The following is an 11396-nucleotide window of genomic DNA, read 5'->3' as shown; positions in this document are numbered from 1 at the left end:
TGTATGTTTATATGTACGTATATATCTATATATATATATAAATATAAATATATGGATATATATATATATAGTGAGAATTACCAAAAAAGACGAAGACGGGTGTGTAAACAACATACAGCTGTATTAGTTTAACACTCGGGAAGTGAGAAAATCTTTTGTTTCGAGCATACGCTCTTCGACAGAAAGGAACACAGAAGCACACGCAGAGAGGAAATGAAAAAAGTTTAGTGGCTTGCGATCTATCATGGCAAATACTGGACAGAGGGGTCACACAGGAGAGCTAGGAAGAAGCGGAGATAATAAAGTAGTGGTAATCCCAAAACGAACGTGTGCGTGCGTATGTGCATGAGATGGGGGCTGGTGATCTTGAAATTTGCATGTGTAGCTGTGGATGATGGTATGGGTGCTGGGAATTGGGCAATGCTAGTGTTTGTGTGGGGTGGTGTGGTGCGGTTGTGTGTGGTGTGGTCGTGTGAGGTGTGGTGACATATATATATATATATACACACAGGTATATATGTATGTATATGTATACAGATATATAAATATATATACATAGATATGTAAAAAACACCCACTACACTCGCGGAGTGGTTGGCGTTAGGAAGGGCATCCAGCTGTAGAAACACTGCCAGACTAGACTGGAGCCTGGGGCAGTCCCGAGCTCCCCAGACCCCGGTCAAAACCGTCCAACCCGTGCTAGCGTGGAAAACGGACGTTAAATGATGATGATGATGATATAGTTCAATAAAATTTAGATTCAGATGAATATGGTACTTAAGTTAAAGGCACCAGAATTTAGTATGGTATTATCCATATAATTCAAAATGGGGTGATTATAATCAAAATAAGCAACAAGGATATCCAGAGGTAATGGTGTACGATCGTTTCATGCAACTCCTTTTAATTGAACAATGCAAACATTATATCAATTTAAAATGTAGAGCAATCTTCAGCTATATACTGATATATATATATATATATATATATATATATATATATATATATGTAAATATATACTTACATATAAGAGACCAAAGTGTACGTATGCTGCTATATGTTTTATGTATACAAAATACAAAATGGGACAAGAATGCAAATTATCCAGACAGTTAGGTGGTACAGAAAAGGGACAACAAAACATCCAGATAGACGATACAAAGAAAACAAGGACAGGTCATTCAGAGTTTTCTTTCCTCAGTCGAGTTCTTTATTATCTTTGCAATTTCGGCTATATACATATATATGTACATATATACATATATATACGTGGCACCTTGGGCAAGTGTCTTCTACTATAGCCTCAGGCCGACCAAAGCCTTGTGAGTGGATTTGGTAGACAGAAACTGAAAGAAGCCTGTCATGTATATGTATATATATTGTATATATATGTGTGTTTGTGTATATGTATATATATATATATATAGATACATGTATGTATTTATTTATATATATGTATGTGTATATATATATTTGTTCATATATGTATATATATGTGTATATATATATGTATATATATGTGTATATATGTATGTATATATATGTATGTATATATATGTGTGTATATATATATATGTGTATATATATGCATATTTAAGTATATATGTATGTATATATATATGTGTGTGTGTATGCATGTATATATATATATATACATGTGCTATATATGTTTGTATATACATATATGTGTTTGTGTATGTGTATATTTACCTGTATGTTTGTATATATTTGAAAGTCTGTGATGATTACTTAATACAGTTTTTGATGTGTAAAGTGGATTGCTGTAAAAAAATTATTTTCTAAGAAAATGTTATGAAAATGAGGTCGTTACTAACTTTTGTGGGGAAGAAGTCTTTCTGGTATGTGAGTGCTTTCATTAAACCTTTTGAAATACATATATATATATATATATATACCTACATACATGTATGAGTGTGTGTATTTATATAGATGATTGATAGATAGATAGATATGAGAAGTAAACAAAAGGCTTTAAAACTGTTTTGGTAGAATTTTATAAATGAATTCGTAGAAGATTACATCATAACATACAATCTTCCATCAACAGGTAAAACTTTAAAGATGTGGGATTCAAATAGGTGAGATTTCTTACATTAATCTGGACAAATCCATTGCAAGATGGATCAGTAATTCATTCCAATTTATGTAGGAGCAATAAATGTATATCTGAAACAGTCAAATATGAAGAAGTAGAGAAATTAAACAACCACACTGTTTAAATTCACTTACCTAAATTAATTTATGACTAACACTGGTACATGGAAGACTACATGGGCATATTGTTATGAAGTTTTGATGTAGTCTTTTATGAATGCCTTAATAAAATTCTACTGAAACAGCTGTTGTCAACTTTAAATGCCATTTCTGCTTACTTTTTATACCTATGCCACACCAGGAAGCAATCTCAGAATTAGATCTACGGTCTAAATTGGATTTGACATCTACAGTATCTTACCAACACTTGATGTCTTCAATGTTGTTCACCTCACTGTCAGCTCTATGTTACCATACCAAGCCATTTCTGGTACCCTGTGTTAATATGCCCAGATTCTAATGAATCCTTATAACTAAATTCTGTACACACATGTATATACACACATACACTTGCATATGATTGCACACACACATACATTATACTTCCATATATATAATATATATATATGTGTGTGTGTGTATAATAATTAAGAGTATCTAAAAGATATCACCATGCTAGAGATAGCAGTCAAAACTTGGCTCTTAAACCACATCATGAGCACCAGGAGAAAAGACAAATATGATCGGTATTTCAAATTACAATCTTATCCTTATTTATATGTGTGTGTTTGTATCTATATATATATACACATATATGTACATATATATTTATGTATATGAATGTACATACACATGTGTATGTGTACACATGTAAGTTTGTGTGTGTGTTTATAAATATATATATTTTTTTTTACACGTTTCAGTCATTTGACTGCAGCCATGCTGGAGCACTACCTTTTGCATAAATTTTACATTATAATTGTGTCAATATTTTATGATTACAGAAGGCATTGATCTGGCAGAATTGTTAGCATACCTGGCAAAAGGCTTAGGGGTCCGTCTTTGTTTTGAGTTCAAATTTCACCAATGTAACTCAGCCTTTCAGGATCAATAAGATAAATACCAGTCAAACACTGTTTTCCATGTACTCATGTAGCTCCCAACCCCCGAAATTAGTGGCCTTGTGTCAAAATTTGAAACCAATATTTTATGATTACAGATTTCATTATTCTTATTTTGTAAATTATCAGCTCCAAATTTTTGAATAGATTCCAATATATATAACCTGTATGCATACTTGTTACTATTCTATGGCAGTCCAGTACCTATAGCACTACATTTTAGTTGAAAAATCACTACATTTTAACTTCACTTTCCACATGTGTTCATCTACAGATGTTGTAAGAATCAGTTTATGATAATTGCATGAATATTCTGATAGTCGCTCAAACATGTGTAAAGAAGTAAATTATTTCAAACTAAATAATCCAGTCATATACTTTACGTAGTATAAATATATAATTACATGAGTACATAACATATACACAAAAAAATACACATGCGTATATATTACATAAATACATATACACACACACACATATATATATGTCCATATGTATGTATGTATATAATCATCATCATCGTTTAACATTCATCTTCCATGCATGTGTAGGATGATGGTTGACAGGAGCCAGCCGGGTAGAAGACCACCCCAGACTACTGTGTCTATTTTGCCAGGGTTTTTATGACTGGATGCCCCTTCCTAACACCAACCACTCTGCAGAGTGGATTCAGTGCTTTTTACGTGGCACTAGCACAGGTGAGGTTAGTTTTAGCATGACTTTTACAGCTGGATGCCCTTCCAAATGCCACCTACTTTACATACATACATATATATATATATATACACACATACATTTATGTCCATTATATCTGTTTTATATAAATATATTATATATACATATATTTATGTATATATGTGTTATATATATATATATATGTAATATATATCATTATCATCATCATTAAATGTCTGATAATGATGATATTTATAAGATATATATATATATCAAGAATTAACAGAAGTAACAGAGTAACTAAGGTCTGAGAGTTTCTTACATTGGCATTTATCAAAAATATACAAATGCTCATATTTTAAGTTTTATTTTTCCTGTTTGCATCAAAATACCTGTGTGTGTGTGTGTGTATATATATATATATATATATACATTCTTTTACTTCTTTTAGTCATTTGACTGCAGCCATGCTGGAGCACCACCTTTAGTTGGCAAATCGACCCCAGGACTTATTCTTTGTAAGCCTAGTACTTATTTTATCAGTCCTTTTGCCGGAATACTAAGTTACAGGGACGTAAACACACCAACAATAGTTGTCAAGTGATGTTGCGGGGGTAGGGGGGTGCAAGCACAGACACACAAACATTTACACACACATACATATATATATATATGATGGGCTTCTTTTCAGTTTCCATCTAACAAATCCACTCACAAGGCTTTGGTCAGCCCAAAGCTATAGCAGAAGACACTTGTCCAAGGTGCCACACAGTGAAACTGAACCCTGAACCATGTGGCTGGTAAGCAAGCTACATACCACACAGCCACTCCTGTGCTTTATATATATATATATATTATGTATATATTATATATCCTATAAAATACACACACATGTGTGTATGACCATACATACATATATATATATATAAATACATACATGCATATATATATATATATATATATAATATATTTCAATTGCAATAACAAAGGATAATTTATTTTTTTAAATTTTATCAGTAGCCAGCATATAGAAAAAGACTAATTAAAGGAAAACTATTTATATAATTATAATAAGGGCATAGAAAGAAATCAACAGAAATTATTAATAAAATAGATAGCTCTGGATTAGCTAATTTCTGGATTTTCCCAATGGCTTTTCCTTCTTCAGCAGGACACACACAGGAAATAAATGAGATATTTATACATACCCTCAAGAAAGGAAAACGCAAAGCCATAAATACCCCCGACAAAAGAGTTATCTGGGGTATTTATAGCTTTGCATCTTGCTTTCCTGTATGTATAAACATCTCATTATTTCCTGTATGTGTGCCCTGCTAAAGAAGGAAAAGCCATTGGGCAAATCCAGAAATTAGCTAATTCTGGGCTATCTATTTTATTAATGATTTCTGTTAACTTGTTGCTTTGATTTCAACATGTGTAAATTTGTGACTTCTTAAGTGGTGAGACAATTTAGCATGTATTTTTCAGCATATAGGCCAGAAAATTTCTTTGTATGCCCTTAATTATAATTGATATATATACATTCTTTTACTCACTTCAGTCATGCTAGAACACACACACATATAGATATATATAAACAATAGCACAGATGGCCTTAGGGTCATTACAGCTATTTCAAATATGTGCTTTATTGATGAACAAAACAATTACATCATGTAAAAAAAAAACGTTTCCTGCAGGTGTATTAAGAATAAAATCTAAAATTTCGAATTTTTCACACAAATAGTACCTAAAGTGTATTGACCCTCCCATCTCAGTTATAACTGAGAGACTGAATAGGGAAAGCTATTTCAAAGTAAATATACTTTGTAATAAATTAAACAACAAAAGAGAAATATAAGAGGAGAGAAAATGAAAAAAGAAAAAACTCTCATCCACTTAAAGGATATCAAAGGGTCTCAAAATCTAGCACTCGATGGGACAAGATGGCTGTCCCTCATTTGATGACATCAAGATAAACGAGAGATTGAATGACTAAATAAAATTAAGATGAGATGAAACAAAGTGAAGGCACCACCAAATAGCAGCAAAGGGGTGCCAAGAATAGCATTCTTTATCCACTTTCTCTGCTATAACCGAGATACAAGTAATATACATTATATACTATTTGTGTGAAAAATCCTAAATGTTCTTTTTACATGATGTAATTGTTTTATTCATCAATAAAGAACATGTCTGAAACAACTCATCTGTGTTATTGTTTATAATTCACCACACTTAGAACCTACCCTGCATTGGATCTTCACTGTGGAATAGGTGTCACAGTTTACTCCTGTGTATACATTGTGTATTTGGTCAATACTTGTGAATGTGTGCATAACTGGAGGGACAAATCTGTTTTTACTTTTGTAAGCACTGTATTCACTATTAGAGCATAGGTACACTATGCCCAACTCTACCTTAGTGCCTTTGTTATACAAATGCCTTGATTCTATTGGATCCTGGAAATTTTATATAATTATAGGTGGTGCTCCAGCATGGCCACAGTCAAATGACTGAAACAAATAAAAGAATTTATATATATATATATAATAGGTCATAGGCATTGCCTTACAGTCTAAAGAAGAAAAAAATAGATATATTTAAGAATGCATGTGTTTGAATTTGTGTAATTGTATGTGTTTCTATACATACGTGTATGTGTGTGTATCTTGTCATTTGTGTATCATACTATATACACCAGTAAATAACATGATGCCATAGATTTTCTCTGAGATGACACCTCTTCATATACATGTTAGGTTAAAACATAATATACATCAAAGTGAGGCAAGCTTTTGGAAGCTACGACATACAAGATCATCATGCATTATGCCTTACTTCATATTTCAATATACAGGAAACAGTGAACATGCTAGGCTGTGCACTTAGTGAACACCTTGGTGATTGTCAATATATACGTATATATACATATATATATATATACACACACATACACATATGCATATATGTACATGTTTGTTTGTGAACAGCTTAGTGATTGTCAATATATATGTGTATATATACATATATATATATATATATATATATCTCTATATATAAAACTGAAATGCGTTTTTACCGCTTGGATCACTTTCAAGGCCACTACATCCCGTCCGATTGACTCCAAAATTTACAGGGACATGTAAAATGAGGTGACGATGCCTGTGGGCTACCTTAGAAATCCCTATCTTAAAAGGTGTCGTTGCTAGGGCCAAAAACCCACTTTGACAAGTCCACTCCGGTTCTTTAATGTATCTGTCTTCCTCAACTCACTCTCGCTATTTCCTCTCTTCCCAGCACTTTTTCACTCACTCTATTTCATACATTCCCATTACTTTCACTTCCTCAAACGGCCTTCTTTTATGTATCTGTCTGCATTCATAGAGAGAATTATGATCGCCACCGCCATCGCATTCTATTGTCTGCCTGTCAACGCACCGACGGAGCAAATACAAACAGAACACACCAACCAGCGTTCATGTTCTGGTGATAACGTAGGTTTTTCGTATCTATTACATTTTAACATTTATTTAGAACCCTGCAAATTTTTCGTGCTAAATTCTCATTTTTTACTACCTTATTATATTTTCTTATATTGATGCTTTTATTAGAATTAATTCTAATTGTCTGGATCAACAGTTAATTTCCTCGGAGGATATGGAAATTCCTATTACCCGTCGGAGAAATAATTCCAGCAGCTCACAACTATTTCAACAAAGACAAGGTTACCTGCTTACCAGTCGAATTCAGCGTCAATGCTCACGTATGAGAGAGACTCCAACACACACACATATATACATATATATATATAATGTGTGCATTATGTGGTCGGTTGAGCTGAAAATATGCAGACCTATGTTAAAAGTGCTCGCAAGTTTGCATGACAACTAATTTTTTCCCTCAAATGAAAGGCGTCACCTCTAGGACAAAATTTCTCATCTTATAAATCGGGTTATATTAACCAAAATGTGAAAAGGGTCTAAATGGGGCTGGAAGGGGATTAAAATTTAAAGGAGCGGGTGTTTAGGAATTCTCTGTTACATCAAGCTAAAAAATTTGCGCCAGCCTTTTAATCGTCAATGTGTTGCCGTCCATGATGAAGAAGTTTTGAATGCTTGCCATGGTGAGTCTACTGTCGTGAGAAAGAATCACTTCAAAACTTGGTGTTTAGGGATTTTCTTTTACATCAAGTTCAAAATTTTACGCCAGCCGTTAAACTGTCAAAACGTTGCTGTCCATCGTTAAGAAATGCCAGCCATGGTGACTCTACTATCCTCAGATTCTATCCCTTCAAACTTTGGTTTCCAATATTTTATTATTTTTATTCAGTGTTTTGCTGTCTGCCTTGAAGCAGACCTTTCCGTTGTTACTGCCTGATATTTATGATTGATCTTTCTAAATATTTTATTTCTCAACTTACTCAAGATCTTTTGTTGTTTCTAAATGGGAGAGAGATAGATAAAGATAGAGAGTAAGAGAAAGCGAGGGAGAGTCCGAGAGAAAGGAAGAGTAAGAAAGTGGGGAAAGTGAGAGAGAAACAAAGAGGGAGAATCATCATCATCGTTTAACGTCCGTTTTCTGTGCTAGCACGGGTTGGACAGTTTGACTGGGGTCTGGGAAGCCAGGAGGCTGCACCAGGCTCCAGTCTGATCTGGCAGTGTTTCTACAGATGGATGCCCTTCCTAACGCCAACCACTCTGTGAGCGTAGTGGATGCTTTTTCGTGCCGCCGGCACAGGTGCCAGGGGGGCTGGCAGCGGCCACGATCAGTTGGTGCTTTTTACGTGCCACCGGCACAGAAGCCAGTCAAGGCGGCGCTGCAATCGGCCATGTTCGGATGGTGCTTTTTACGTGCTGAAAGGAAGCAACAGAAAGTAACAACCACACTCTTACCCGCGCATAGAGCGGGTCACCATCAGCTAGTATATATATATATATATATATATATATATATATATATATATATGTATACATACACACACACATTACGTATTTCTGTATCTGTATGTACATATCTATCTATATATATATATACACCTATATTCAGACACACACTCACATGCACAGGTGTATTATATATTTTTTGTATTTATGAAAGAGAACACAAAAACATCAAAATAGCAATCCAGGCATTCTCAAAAGATTTAAAAATACAGATCACTTGTCCTTGATTAATTTAAAAGAAATGTAAAATACAGAGGCTGAAGAAGATAAGAGCAAAGTTATTAACTACAAAAAGTAAAACATAATTTGATCAATGTGATGGCAGAAACATTAAACACTTAAATGTAAATGCAAGTGTACACAAACTATATTACACAGTCAATTTTCATCCTGATCTTTTACTAGGCATTAATTTTATTTTGTGATCATTTTTTTTTATTTTAAAAATGTAGAAAAAAAGGGTTAGTTAAGGCTTTATAGCCTCATCTGATCATCTTAAACTGGTGGGTTGAAGGAGTTTCCGAGTGAAATTATTGTGAATTACTTATTTTGGATGTACATAGTTACCACAATAGGTTTTGAGAAAAGTCAAGTGAACATAAAATGAAGCTCCTGTGCTGTTTGCTTCCAGTTCAAATAATGCTCTACGAATGCTAGATATTGACAAGTGTACATGAATGTTTGTGTGTTTATAAGTGTATATATGTGTAAGTTACATGTAAATAACTGGATAAAATATGTATTTATAAACTGATAAACTAAGTGGAATATAATTAATGTATGTGTGAAGGTATGTGTATAAGTTGACAGTATGTCTTAATGTGTATATATTTAAAGTGCAATCAATATTTGAATATAAGCATGCATCTTCATTTACCACAAAATACACAAATGCACAATCTCACATACACATAAATGTGTATGTATGTATATACATGCATATGTATGTATATATCTGTGTGTATGTTATGTATGTGTAAAGCAAGAAGTGAGAAATGTAATGCATGCTATAGGGAACATAAAGCTAATGGTAACCATATCCTACTGGACTCAGTCTTGCTTTTGATCCATCTTGGCTCAATTGACAGCTGTAATATACTTTAGTTAATGGAATGAACCTCATTCTTTGTCTTCCTTGAATGCAATTATTTTTGTGTGACATTCTAAAGCTATCTTTATCACTCATTCTTTTGCTTCCTTTTATCGTTGTAAATATAAATATTAATTTTATGAGTCCCCTTTCCCCATATATATATATATATATCTTATACTACAGTATTGTAGCTAACAACAATATTCCTGACCTGCTATATATTTGGCCACAGAACAGGGCTTGACCAATTATAATAGGTCTAGCTGGTGCTACCCAATACAGTTCTATCATTATGGAATAATGCCTGAACAAGTATACATGTACTACTATATGTGTGTGAAATTCTGATTGAAGCATCAATTGATTCTTTACATATATACATATAATTGTATGTACATACATATATATATAATCCCAGAAATCATGTATAAAATGAAAAACTTTCTATACAATCATGGTGCCTTCTTTTTTAAGTTTTCTATGATTTTTTTGCTCTCAATATCATGACAGCATTACCAGCCATATATCTATTGTATTATTTTGTAATTTATAGTGTTTGGGCTAAATTTGACAGTTTGCATGAAAGGAAGAGAGAACATGATACCCATCCAGAAATAAAAGTATTTTTAAAAAATCAAAAAATAACGACTACGACTGATAGATAACAGTATACTCAAAGTAGCCACCCTCAGCTTCCACCATGGCCTCAAGGTGGCTCCAGAACCAGGTGTATGTGTTCCTCACTATGTCTCTGGATAGATCTTTGAACACTATCTTGATCTTGGCCACCAACTCAGCCTTGTGTTGCAGGAAGAGCAGTTGGTGTCTTTCTCAAGACATTGTAATCTGTGGGATTGCAATCAGGGGTTTTGGAGGCCAGAAACTGAGGTTGATGAAGTTGTAATTTTCCAAAACCACAATCTTTCCAGGGTTATGGCAAGGAGCCGAATCCTGCTGCTATACATACGGGCTTCCAGTAGCAACTCTCTCTAGCTGGGAATTGACCACAGTCTCTAGCAGCTTCATGTAACCATCTGAATTGAACCTAAAACCCTATTCAATGTTGAGGATGAACTCTGGTGTGTGGACAGAGTCAGACTGTATCCCTTCCTGCCAGCCATGTCTTTGTAGTGTTTGTTGCATCTGTCCATGTCACATTTTACAGCCTTTACTGTGTTCACAAAGCATTGAGCAGCAATCATGATGTCAGCATTTTGATACCCAGCATAAATCTTCATGATAAAGGTAACTTTTTTCCAATATTCACATGGCTTCCAGACCACCATGTCATATAACTCTTTCTTGACTACAACTTTAATCTTTATGCTCTCCAATGTTGTTGATTGTTCACCAACACATTAAACTGTTCCTGAAGAAAAGAAACAAAGAAAATCATCAAATTTAGCCCAAACGTCCTGTAGTTGTTCCAATATATAAAGTACAACAAATGTAGGTTTCTGCATTCTTAAAATCTCTCTCTCTCTCTCCCTTTCTCTCTCTCTCTCT

This window comes from Octopus sinensis, linkage group LG12 (genome assembly GCF_006345805.1).
Source record: "Octopus sinensis linkage group LG12, ASM634580v1, whole genome shotgun sequence".
NCBI lineage: Eukaryota > Metazoa > Mollusca > Cephalopoda > Octopoda > Octopodidae > Octopus > Octopus sinensis.
This window is presented reverse-complemented; position numbering follows the sequence as displayed.